This window comes from Euphorbia lathyris, chromosome 9 (genome assembly GCF_963576675.1).
Source record: "Euphorbia lathyris chromosome 9, ddEupLath1.1, whole genome shotgun sequence".
In the NCBI taxonomy this organism is placed as follows: domain Eukaryota; kingdom Viridiplantae; phylum Streptophyta; class Magnoliopsida; order Malpighiales; family Euphorbiaceae; genus Euphorbia; species Euphorbia lathyris.
Window position 1 is genome coordinate 49,582,042 of NC_088918.1, and position 11,249 is coordinate 49,593,290.

General features: G+C 36.7%; 1 non-coding gene across 1 annotated transcript; it reads left to right on the forward strand.

The window, feature by feature from the left end:
* The first annotated feature begins 2,840 nt into the window (after positions 1-2,840).
* Positions 2,841-2,947, forward strand: LOC136207637 (small nucleolar RNA R71). The gene has a single exon (XR_010676768.1). It is a non-coding gene; the product is annotated as a small nucleolar RNA R71 (small nucleolar RNA).
* The last annotated feature ends 8,302 nt before the right edge of the window (positions 2,948-11,249 follow it).

The window sequence follows — 11,249 nt, forward strand, 5'->3', positions numbered from 1 at the left end:
AATTTCTTCGATGGGAGCATCATCACCTGGGATAGGGGGTATCGTTGTATCAAGTACATACCCTATCTTATCGAACTTCAAAACGATTTTGAGGTTACGAAACCAGTCGGTGAAGTTTGAACCGTTCAACTTGTTATCGGTAAGAATGTTTTGCAGATTGGCATTTCTCCCAATTCAAAACCAGGTGGGTCTCCTTGCATCGCACAAGCACAGCTTCGAGGTTGTTTAGACAATTTCCAAAAGTTCCATAAACAGAGAAATCGTCCATAAAGATTTCTACAGTCCACTCCACTATATCATGAAATATAGACATCATGCATCTTTGAAACGTGGCCGGAGCGTTGCATAGTCCGAACGGCATGCGCCTGTAGGCATAAGTCCCATATGGACATATGAACATCGTCTTTTCCTGATCCTCATAGTGAATTGCAATCTGATTGTACCCAGAGTAACCGTCAAGGAAATAATAGAATGCATACCCCGCTACCCATTCTAACATCTGGTCAATGAAGGGCAAAGGAAAATGATCCTTCCTTGTGGCTTTGTTGAGCTTTCGGTAATCCGCACAAACTCGCCATCCTATTATGGTTCTCGTGGGGACCAACTCATCTTTCTCGTTGAGTACCACAGTTGTTCATCCCTTCTTTGGTACAAGGTGAACAGGGCTGGTCCACACACTATCAGAAATGGGATAAATAATTCTGGCATCCAGCAGCTTGATCACCTCTTTTCGCACGACCTCTTTCATGTGGGGGTTCAATCTGCGCTGTGGCTGGATAGATGGCTTGTGATCCTTCTCCATCAAAATTCTGTGGATATAGACTGCTGGACTAATTCCTTTGATATCATCAATTTTCCATGTGATTGCCTCCTTGTTCCTTCGCAGTACCTCCATGAGTTGAGCTTTCTGATCAGGAGTTAACTTTGAAGATATAATAACTGGACTCCTGCTGGGTGGTTCCAGGAATGCATACTCGAGGTGTGAAGGCAACGGTTTCAGTTCAGGTTTAGATAATGGTACAGTTGGTATCTCCGGTGGTTCTTGATGAGTGGGGACAGTAGGATCTAACGGAGGTGTGGGTAAGCTGGATTCAAGAGAACAGTATGTTCCTTCACATAAGTTCACCTCTTCTCCCAATAGAGTCTCCAGAGTGTCCTGTTCCTGCAAAGGGGATATAGACTTTGGAACTCATCTAAGAAACAGCATGTGTCATCACTAGTGTTAGCTCGTCTTATTGCCTCATTCATTTTAAAAATGATCTCCTCCCCATTAATTCTTAAAAACAGTTTTCCCTCTCCCACATCTATCAATGCTTTACCCGTAGCTAAAAATGGTCGACCTAGGATAATAGGAACATGCAGGCCTTCATCTATGTCCATTATGATAAAATCAACAGGCAATATGAATTTTCCTACTTTGACCAACACAACTTCCACAACTCCCCTAGGGTAACATACTGATCGATCGACTAATTGAATAGACATTCTGGTGGGTTGTGGCTCTCCTAATCCTAGTTTAGCATATACAGAATATGGCATTAGGTTTATGCTAGCTCCTAGGTCACATAGTGCATTTTCAATATTTAAGCTTCCAATTGAACAAGGAATAGAAAAACTCCCTGGATCTTTTAGCTTTTTCAGTAGCTGCTACTTGTTTTGGAGTATTGAAGAACAATCCCTATTGAGTTGGATCATTGATATGTTTTCTAGCTTTTTCTTGTTTGACAGGATGTCTTTTAAGAATTTCGCGTATGTTGGCATCTGGGCAAATGCTTCTACGAAAGGAATGTTGATATGCAACTTCCTCAAGGTGTCTAGCACCTTAGAATTTTGTTCTTCCAGTTTTTTGTTTATTAACCGCGTCGGATATGGCACAGGTGGAACATACGGCGGAGGTGGCTTGTACACCTTTCCGCGTTCCTCCCGATCCTGCTCACTGGTGGATTTTTCTCCTGCGGCTTCTTCTTGACTAGGAACAGTTTGTTCCTGCTCTCCTTCAGTTTCTTTGGATGTTCCTGCACACTCAGCATTTTCATCAGTTGATAAAGTTGGTTGAGTTTGCTTACCGGATCTCAGAGTGATAGCCATGATGTCGCCCTTCAGGTTTGGCTCTGTGTTGCTTGGCATCATTCCATTTTCCTTTTGACGTAGATGCAGCTAATTGATGGACTTGTGTTTCCAGATTTTTAATTGACGCCTGTGTCTGCTTCATGAACTGCATCATCATTGTCTTCATGTCTGGCTCTACATCTTCTTTTGGTGGCACATGTTGTTTATAATGTTGTTGAGGTTGCCTCTAGTAGTGTCCTCCTTGTTGTTGTTGATATCTTGGTTGTTCTTGATACCTCGGTTGCTCTTGCTGGTTGGTCTAGACTGTCCATCCGAAATTCGGATGATTTCTTGTAGCTGGGTTATATGTGTTAGAGTATGGGTTAGGTGGAGTCCTCTGATTATAACCTGCATAATCGCATTCTGCTTGTGCTCCCTTCCCTTGCTTGACTCTGGGACAGTTGATGTTAAAATGAAGTCCTCCACAAAAATCACATATATCATTGAACGGTGGTTCGTTGTGGATCGAGGATGCATTTATCTTGCCGAGCTGCCTGGCAAGTTGTTCCACCTGGCTTGTCAATTTTGACACCACATCTTCATTCCCCATTCTCTTTCCTTCACTTCTCGCAGAGTGCCAGTTATAGCTCGTGCTTACTACTCTCTCAATTAGGTCATATAAGGCTTGGGGTTCAAGGTCTTCAGGATTCCCATTTGTAATGGATTCGATTTGGATCTTATAAATGTTGGTGACTCCATTGTAAAAGTTCTGCATCTGCATCCACATGGGGATGCCATGATTTGGTACCCTTCTTAATAACTCCTTGTACCTCTCCCATGCCTCGGCTAAAGATTCATCCTCTTCTTGCACGAAATGGGATACCTCGTTTCTGAGTTTAATGGCCTGTCTCGGTGGAAAGTATTTCATCAGAAATGCGCTGGCCATTTCTTCCCAAGTGGTGATCGTCCCTGGTTGCAGATTTTTCAACCAGTTCTTTGCTTTGTCTTTCAGAGAAAAAGGGAACAGCTTTAGCCTGATCACATCGTCGGAAACGCCTCGGTTTGATCTGAAAGTGTTGCATAGTGTGATAAACTCCAGGATATGCCCATTTGGGTCTTCTGACTGGTATCCATTGAACTGTATTGTTGCCTGCAACATTTGTATCATCGATGCTTTCACCTCAAACATGTTGTTCCCTTCGTTGGGCAACACGATGCACGACGAGTGCCCTTCAGTAGTTGGCCTCGAATAGTCCCTGATCCTCATGACAGGAGGATTGTTATTCTCTCCTTCTTCTTCTTGATTTGGTTGGACTGGTTGTTCGGGTGGTACCCTTCCAGCCATTCTTCTCTCTCTTTGTCGTTCTCTTTGTCTCGCACGTCGAGCTCCTGCTCTGTTTTGTCTACACATTCTCTCTAACTCGAGATCAATAGGAAAAATAGGAGGTCCAGCTCTGCGCATAAACCGATAAAGACTCCTTCTGGCTGCACTATTTAGCAAACAGATTAAAAACACCTTGTTTCACAGAAAATTTCGTATAACATTTGTTGCTTTCAATCCCCGGCAACGGCGCTAAAAACTTGTTGTCTCCTTTGTGGACTCTAGCAAGTGCACTAGATACAAGTAATAAAGTGATAAGTCAAGTATCGTATCCACAGGGATTGATGACCAAAGTTTATGAGAAATACTTTATGAACAGGGTGCTTGTAGTGCGTGATTCTTTTATATTGACAGATGTTGGTAGTCGTGAAAATTGGAGATTAAACAGATTACTTTACGTGTTAAAAATGATTAGTTGAAGATGATAACAAAGTGAACAGGCTATGCACAGCGGAATAGGTTGCCGTAAGCTCTACCCTAATGAATCATGAACAATGCAACTGAAGCCAAGGTTTCTGCTTTATCTCTCACTTAAGTCAACTCTCGTGTGTTCTTAAGATTCTAAGACTTACTAAAACCAATAGCGTCCTAAAGGCTTGTTCTTTCTTGCATTAAGACTGAAGCAACATTTCAAAAGAGAAAACCCTTGATAAAACCACCTAACATTTCTGCTTCGGGGTTGGATGCTTGATAGAGAGTTCAGTGAAGATGAAAGCAGTGTCCTATCATTCATCTAACACAAGCATACATGCATACGCAATCAAATATATAACCTCAACAAGCACTTCATGCATAAACATCCTTCATTCATTACTAGGATAGAGAACTTACATTACCGGCCCCTACTGGCCGAGCCCATTCAAAAGGATTACTCACTCATACAGGCGAGTGAGCAATCAGATAATTCAAAGCTCTGAAACTCCATCTATCGAGCTCTCTCTCTCTCCTTCCAAAAAGTCTATCTTGTTGTTTCTTCCAAAATCTGATACCTTTCCTTCCTTACTACCTCTATTTAAAGGAAAGGTCAGAGTCTAAAAACCGTACTAGAAAAATATCCGCACAAAATATATTACAAAACAAAGTCAAAAGTTCAGAAATCTAAAAATTGCTAAAAGTGGTTGAAGATCATTTTGACCCTTGAACACTCATGGGTCGAGCTTTCTTGTCATCTTATTACTTTCCGCCTGCAGTTCTCCACCTCTCTGCCAGTAGCTACTATCGTACCTGCCTCCCGTCTAGTCGCTGTCCATCATCAGGGGTTCTAGCGTTTGACCGCTGGATCAAAGAATGGCATAATCTCCTCTTGGTAGTGTGAACAGGCTGCTTCCAGTCTATTCGGCTAAATCTTTTCTTATCTGCATAAAAACACCTATAAGGCCTTCTTTCATGTAATAAAACACTACAAACACCCTTAATTCATTATAATTAACACCTTTAAATGTAGTCAATTTCATGCCTAACAAACACCCCCAAATTGAATCTTTGCTTGCCTCAAGTAAACAATAGATAGAAAGCAAGTTAATCTAAAGGACAAAGAGTTAGGAATGAAAGAATACGGAAACATGAGTTTGAATGTTACAGGGAACTGAGAGGGTGATAGTAATTGCTTTGTTCACAGGAGATAATGACAGAATAAGTGCAAGTTGTGATCTTTTGATGAAGTTAAACTAGTGCAGGATTGTGTACCTTTCTCTAGAAATTCCTTAAAACTTAAAATTAGACCTCAAATTCCACAACGAACAACCTGTTTGCCTATTTACCTCACCAAAGAATGGAATTTTTCGCTCACTCTCGTATGGCCTTTGTTTTCCATAGGGGAAAGAATGCAACTTCACTCCTCAGCTCAGCAAATACACCCTTAGGGTGTGAGTTTGCTTTTTGGTCCCATGTCAATGGATCAACAATTTTCCAAACAGAGTCAAAAGGTCTTGAACATAGTTGTAATGTTAGGCTTAGGCTAAGGTATGGGAGTGAATGGCTTTTTAAGTGTCAGAATTCTGTCGTTATGCAGCAGTATTTAATTATACCCAATTCTCAGCATATGAGCAATTCTTGTTCTTAACTTAAACAATCTACACAGCTTGTTGCTTAACATTGGCCAGACTATTCTTTTAAACACGTAGACGTCAGTCATCCAAACATTTTATTTCAGGCTCAAGATTAACAGACTTTATTTATTTTCCCATATTCCAATGTCATACCTCAATTGTCAGCATTTTTATTTACATAACTGATATTTTTGTATTTTTCTCTTTGTTTCAAAGCATGAGACAGAATCAAGGTATTATGGGATAATAGTGAAAGGAATGGGCTTCTTCGTGTGATGTGTATTTAAGAAAGAACAGGCTAAGGCTCAAGTTGGTTATCCTAATAATGTGAGTGCAATGCACGGGTAGGCTCTTTGTGTAGTGAATTCGGAATCTAGGTGCCTTTTTCCTCCTATGGTTGGCAAAAAGAATCTCCATGTCAACAGGGCATACCCAAGCAAATTCTCCCTAAAGATAGTAAGTGCTGGCCCACTCTTAAAAGGAAACAATGCATTTTCAAATGCATTTGCGGGCTCAAGTTCTCACTATTTTAAGGGGCTATGCATTAAGGCAAAAGGTTCCTATTGTGAAAAATGATTTAAAATTTCAAAATTTGTGGAACTTCATTGTTCGCGAAAACACAAATCAAACACTAATTTAACTTCATACATTCCACTCATAACCAGCACAGTCTGTTCAGTAATTTTTTTTATATATAATTATGAATATATATATATATATATATCAGTTTTAAAACGATTTTCAGAAACTAGGAAAAACTATTATAGATTTTCCGTTTTATCTTTTAGAATAAATAAAACCGATTTTATCAATCTAACCATAAAACTAATAGATTTTGTCAAAATGATTATCAACCAAAATTATTAGGAACATGTGCATAATTTATTTTAATTAACAATTAATTAAAACTTATTTATCTTTTAGAACTAATTAATCAAAACAGTTTTGTTAATTAACCTAACTATAAATATTTATTCAACCTGATTGAAAAACTTCTAAATTTTCATATATGAAATAACGGATTTAACGCAGGCTCTAATACCACTGAAGGAAAATAGGCTAACGTATAGCAGCGGAAATATAAAAATTTTAACCTATTTCCATTAACCCCAAGATCCGTTAATCGTTATTTCATATAAAGAGGGATAAAAGAAATACCTTTCAGAAGTTCTATCTACCATTGCAAACGAAGTGCCCACAACTCTTACTTCGAGTTCCCGAGCACAAAACAAAACAATAGAAGATCAAGTTAGAATCAACCGTTTATAACAACCAAAGTAGATTGTCTCTAATTAATCAACACAAGATCAAGGATAAAGAGAAAGAGATGAAAATCAATTGAACGGAAGGAAGCGGTGGAAAATCTCGTCCTCGAGTTAGGGATCGAAATTCTCTCTCTATTTTCTTAGGGTTGGATTTCGAAAATCCTATAGGGGGGTATTTATAATCTTTCTTGTATCTAATCCTTAGTTAGATAGAATTAGGTTATTGAATAAGAATTCAATTCGGAATAGAATTCTTAATTATTATCTATTAATATATCTAAATATAAAAGATAATGATAATAACCTTATTGGATAATAATAGGAGTAATATAATCTAATTAAAACTCCTAATTTATTTATCCTTTAATTAATTTAATTCATAATCCTAACCTAATTAGGATTAATAAAATCAAACTAATTATTTATGCATCACCATGCATAAAATCGCCCCCCTTGAGTAATTGGGCCTTATTGGGCTCAATTGGGCTTCCGTTAATTAATTAACATATGTCTCTCTTTTGGGTTCCAAGTCTTATGTGTGGCCCATTAGGTTCTTATTGCTTCTAGCCGTATGCAACTTATTAAATTAATTTTCAAAGAATTATATTTAATCTTTGCATAACGGAATGATGTACAAAGTATGTGATTAGCAAGTCTGTAATCATTCCCCTAGAGCTATAAGAAGACAGGTTGATTCTGTCGTTGACCTTTCCGTATTAGTTACGGTATAATTCGATCCTTTATCAACTACGTCCTTAAATTGAATCTTATGACTATGGGTAATGTCAAGTCACATATAGCGAGACGTTCGTTTTACTTGTTCTGGCCGAGTCAACTCCAATTAGATAGGTTAAGAGAAATCTGTATTTCAATCTTAAGCTATCACCTTGCAAGTAGGGCTGGGCGCGGATCCTGGAGATACTGGACCGGACCGAATATCCGAGGAAAAAACTCCGGAATTGGACCGGACCGTTGACTTTTTTTGGAGAACCGAACTGGATTAGACCGTTGACTTTTTGTCAAAGAACTGGACCGAAATTTATCCAGGACCGGACCAATAACCGAATTGAATTGGATTGGATTGGACCGAACTGAAATAACCGAAAGTTTAGCAATAATAAATTTATATTTCATACATTAACTTTATATAAAGAGAAATATTATATAATATATAGTTATATATTTTGTAAGGTTTGGTAAACTAATTACAATAATGTAAATTTATAATTTATTAATAAGGTATAACATTATTATATAGTCATAAAAATTATCCCGATTAATTCCCGTTTATAAAATAAAATAAAAAATATTTACCTAAAATGTAGACATGGAGAATTAAACACCTAACCAAATGGAACATTGTTAATCGCCTTAACCATCTAAACCAATTCTACTTCTTGTTAATCATTTAATTAAGTAACAAATATTAGAAGTTTTAAATATTAAAATTTTTAAACATTTTATAAAATAGAATCTCGTGCTTCTTTTACCTATTCTCTCTGCTTCGATTTTTTTCTAGGGTTCTATCTCCTCCACTGCACTACATCGCCACTACCACCTCGCACACCGCTGCTACCACCACCTCGCACGCCGCCATCTCCACCTTGCACACCGCCACCTCCACTTTTTACCGATCTAAACTCTGATAAGTTTTCTAAACTCTAAACTTTTATATTTCAATTTCTAAACTCTGTGTTGTGTACATGGTGTAGATTTGAAGTTTTATATGTTCTGTGTTATATTTGAAGTTTGAAGTTTTATATGTTAGGGTATTAGATATAGTTCTTAATTAATTCACAGAAGCTTCCTCTCATGAAAAATCAATTAGGAAAATTTTCTTCACCTGGTTTTTCAACCATGGAAAATTTTCTAGATAGCCACTTCCACCTTTCCCATCTCATCACCTCTTGTTCAATCGGGTATTATGGGGTCTTATAGCTAAAAAAAGCTTTTCTTAATCTGCCAAGGGAGGACAACATCAATCTATAACTGAGATACCGACATTGATGAATTGAACCTATAGAAATGCAGCTATCTTGGCCCACCCCATCCGCCCTTAGTCAGATAACCAAGAATCAAAGAAATTTGATCATCCAAATCTTCAGTGAATAATTAGAAAGTGGACAACTTTTCTATTAAAAGCAGATTGTTGATCATTTGTTAAGAATTCATAATTGTCAATGTCATTTTGTTCTTCAAGTGATTGTGAAATATCACTGAAGAAAAGAATAGAGATTACAATAAATATCATGAAAATCCTCATAAGAGATACCATTTTTGTGTGTTTATATTATGTTGAAATAATGGGAATGGAGAAAAGGGATGCTAATGAGTTGGTGGCACAAGTCATAAAGATTATTATTGCATTGTTAGATGAGTATATAGTGCAAAATGTGCAAGAAAATGTGAATCTTGGAGCACATTCTTCTAGTTGGGATGAAGCGGATGATGACATTGATGATGAGATTGATGATTATTTTTTTAATATTGATAAAGATATGTCAATTGAGGGAAAATTGGAAAGATATGTCAATGAGGCACCTGAAAAATATGTAATTGAGTTTGACCTTCTATTGTGGTGGAAGATTAATGCTATGCGATATCCTACTTTATCCAAAGTTGTAAAAGATGTTTTTGCAATTCAATGCTCAACTATGGCTTCTGAATCTACGTTTAGCACAAGTGGTAGAACTTTGGATCAATTTAGGAGTTCTTTAACTCCTGATACAACTGCGGTTTTGATTTGTTGTCAAGATTGGTTGAAAACTTCAACTCAAGCTTTCAAGCATGAAGAAGAAGTTGAAGATCTTGATGCTATTGAAGAAGGTGATATTTACTTACCAATTATATTTCATAGTTTTATTTTAATTAAATGTTTATGAATACTAACTATATAAATGTTATTTAATTTGTAGAAATTAGTTCTGATCCTGAAATTGCATCATCTCTTTTATCCATATTTCAATTGGATATCTAAGGTTTTTTTAACCGAATCAAATGCACTTTGGTAAGCATATTTTGTTTCCTTTTACTTTTTGTTAGTGTGTTGATTAATTTTATTGAAGTGAAAGCTAATTAATTTAATATTTGTTGATTCACTAATATGGTAAATTTTATATGTTTAGGTTGATGTTTGGCTTTTACTGCATTTGCTTTGGAAAACAAAGAATTTGTTGTGTTAAGAAGATTCAATTACAAATTGGGATGATGATTAGAGAGATTTTGCTAATGAAGTGTTGTCTTTTTGAATTAAATGTTGTTTGTTTTTATGGATTTGTTATTTTGTAACTTTGATTTTGTGGGTTTTTTTTAGCCTTGTTGTCTATTGTAACTTTTAATGAATGTTATTTACTTCCTAAAAAAATATCATTTATTTCAAGTTATATAAGATAATAAAATTTTGTAAATTAAATTTTTAATTTATTTTTTAGGACTTAAACTATTAGATATTTATCCGAATCACCAAAAAATTATATTGGACTGGACCGGAACCGAATCCCCGAACTGGACTGGACCGAAATTTTGGGGCAATTCAATTCTGGAGATTTATTCTTTCAATCCAATCCTGGAGATTTCCTTTTATTAATCTCCGAATTTCAATCCAATACTGGAGATTCATGAATCCCCGACTTGGACCGAACTGTGCCCAGCCCTACTTGCAAGGATTTAGAGTCAAGTCTTCCAAAAGCGATCCATGGACATATCTCCCATTTATCGGGAGTGATAAATGCTCAATCCAATATATAACGATCCCGCAATCACTTCCTGTGATACCCAACGTCTGCTGTTCACACCCTAGAGTCATCTTTGTTAAGGATCGTGTTACAACAGGATCAAAGCGTCACATTCAGTAATCCAGAATGACCAATTAACATTCCTTTGAGTCTGAGGATTATTTATACCTATTAATACCAATGAGATGATCAGGTGACAAGGATGAATCTACCCATCCTGTTATCTCAAGTCGGGTCCCCAATCCTAATGAACTACATTTCATCGGATCCATGTAACTGTCCAGATATCTATATATATGAAGCTTGTGAGATCAGCTTTCTGTCGGACAGAAGACATTGTTACATGCAAGTCTCAACAGTGATATGTCAATCCTGAACATATTACTTGACTTGGGGTGATTTTAAGTTTATTAGTTTATTACAAAGTTTCGTCTCACTTCATGCTTTGTATGAACACTTTATAATCACTTTAAACAAACTTACGGATTTCCTTTTATTAGACTTTATTTAGTTCTTAAAAGGGGATTGCCTTTATATAGTTATAAAACATATATCTCATTAAAACAAATGATATAAAGAACACTTCATTTACATTAAGTTTGTATCCTAGAACAATTGTCTTATAGGACACTAAACCCCAACAGAGTAGAGAGCCAATCATACCTCGGTACAATTTGCTATCTACTGACTTACCATTTTCGTCATCGCAAAGGACAGTGTCAGTGCCCATAGGGGTAGATATTGACTTGCAGTTCTCAAGTTCATACTTCTT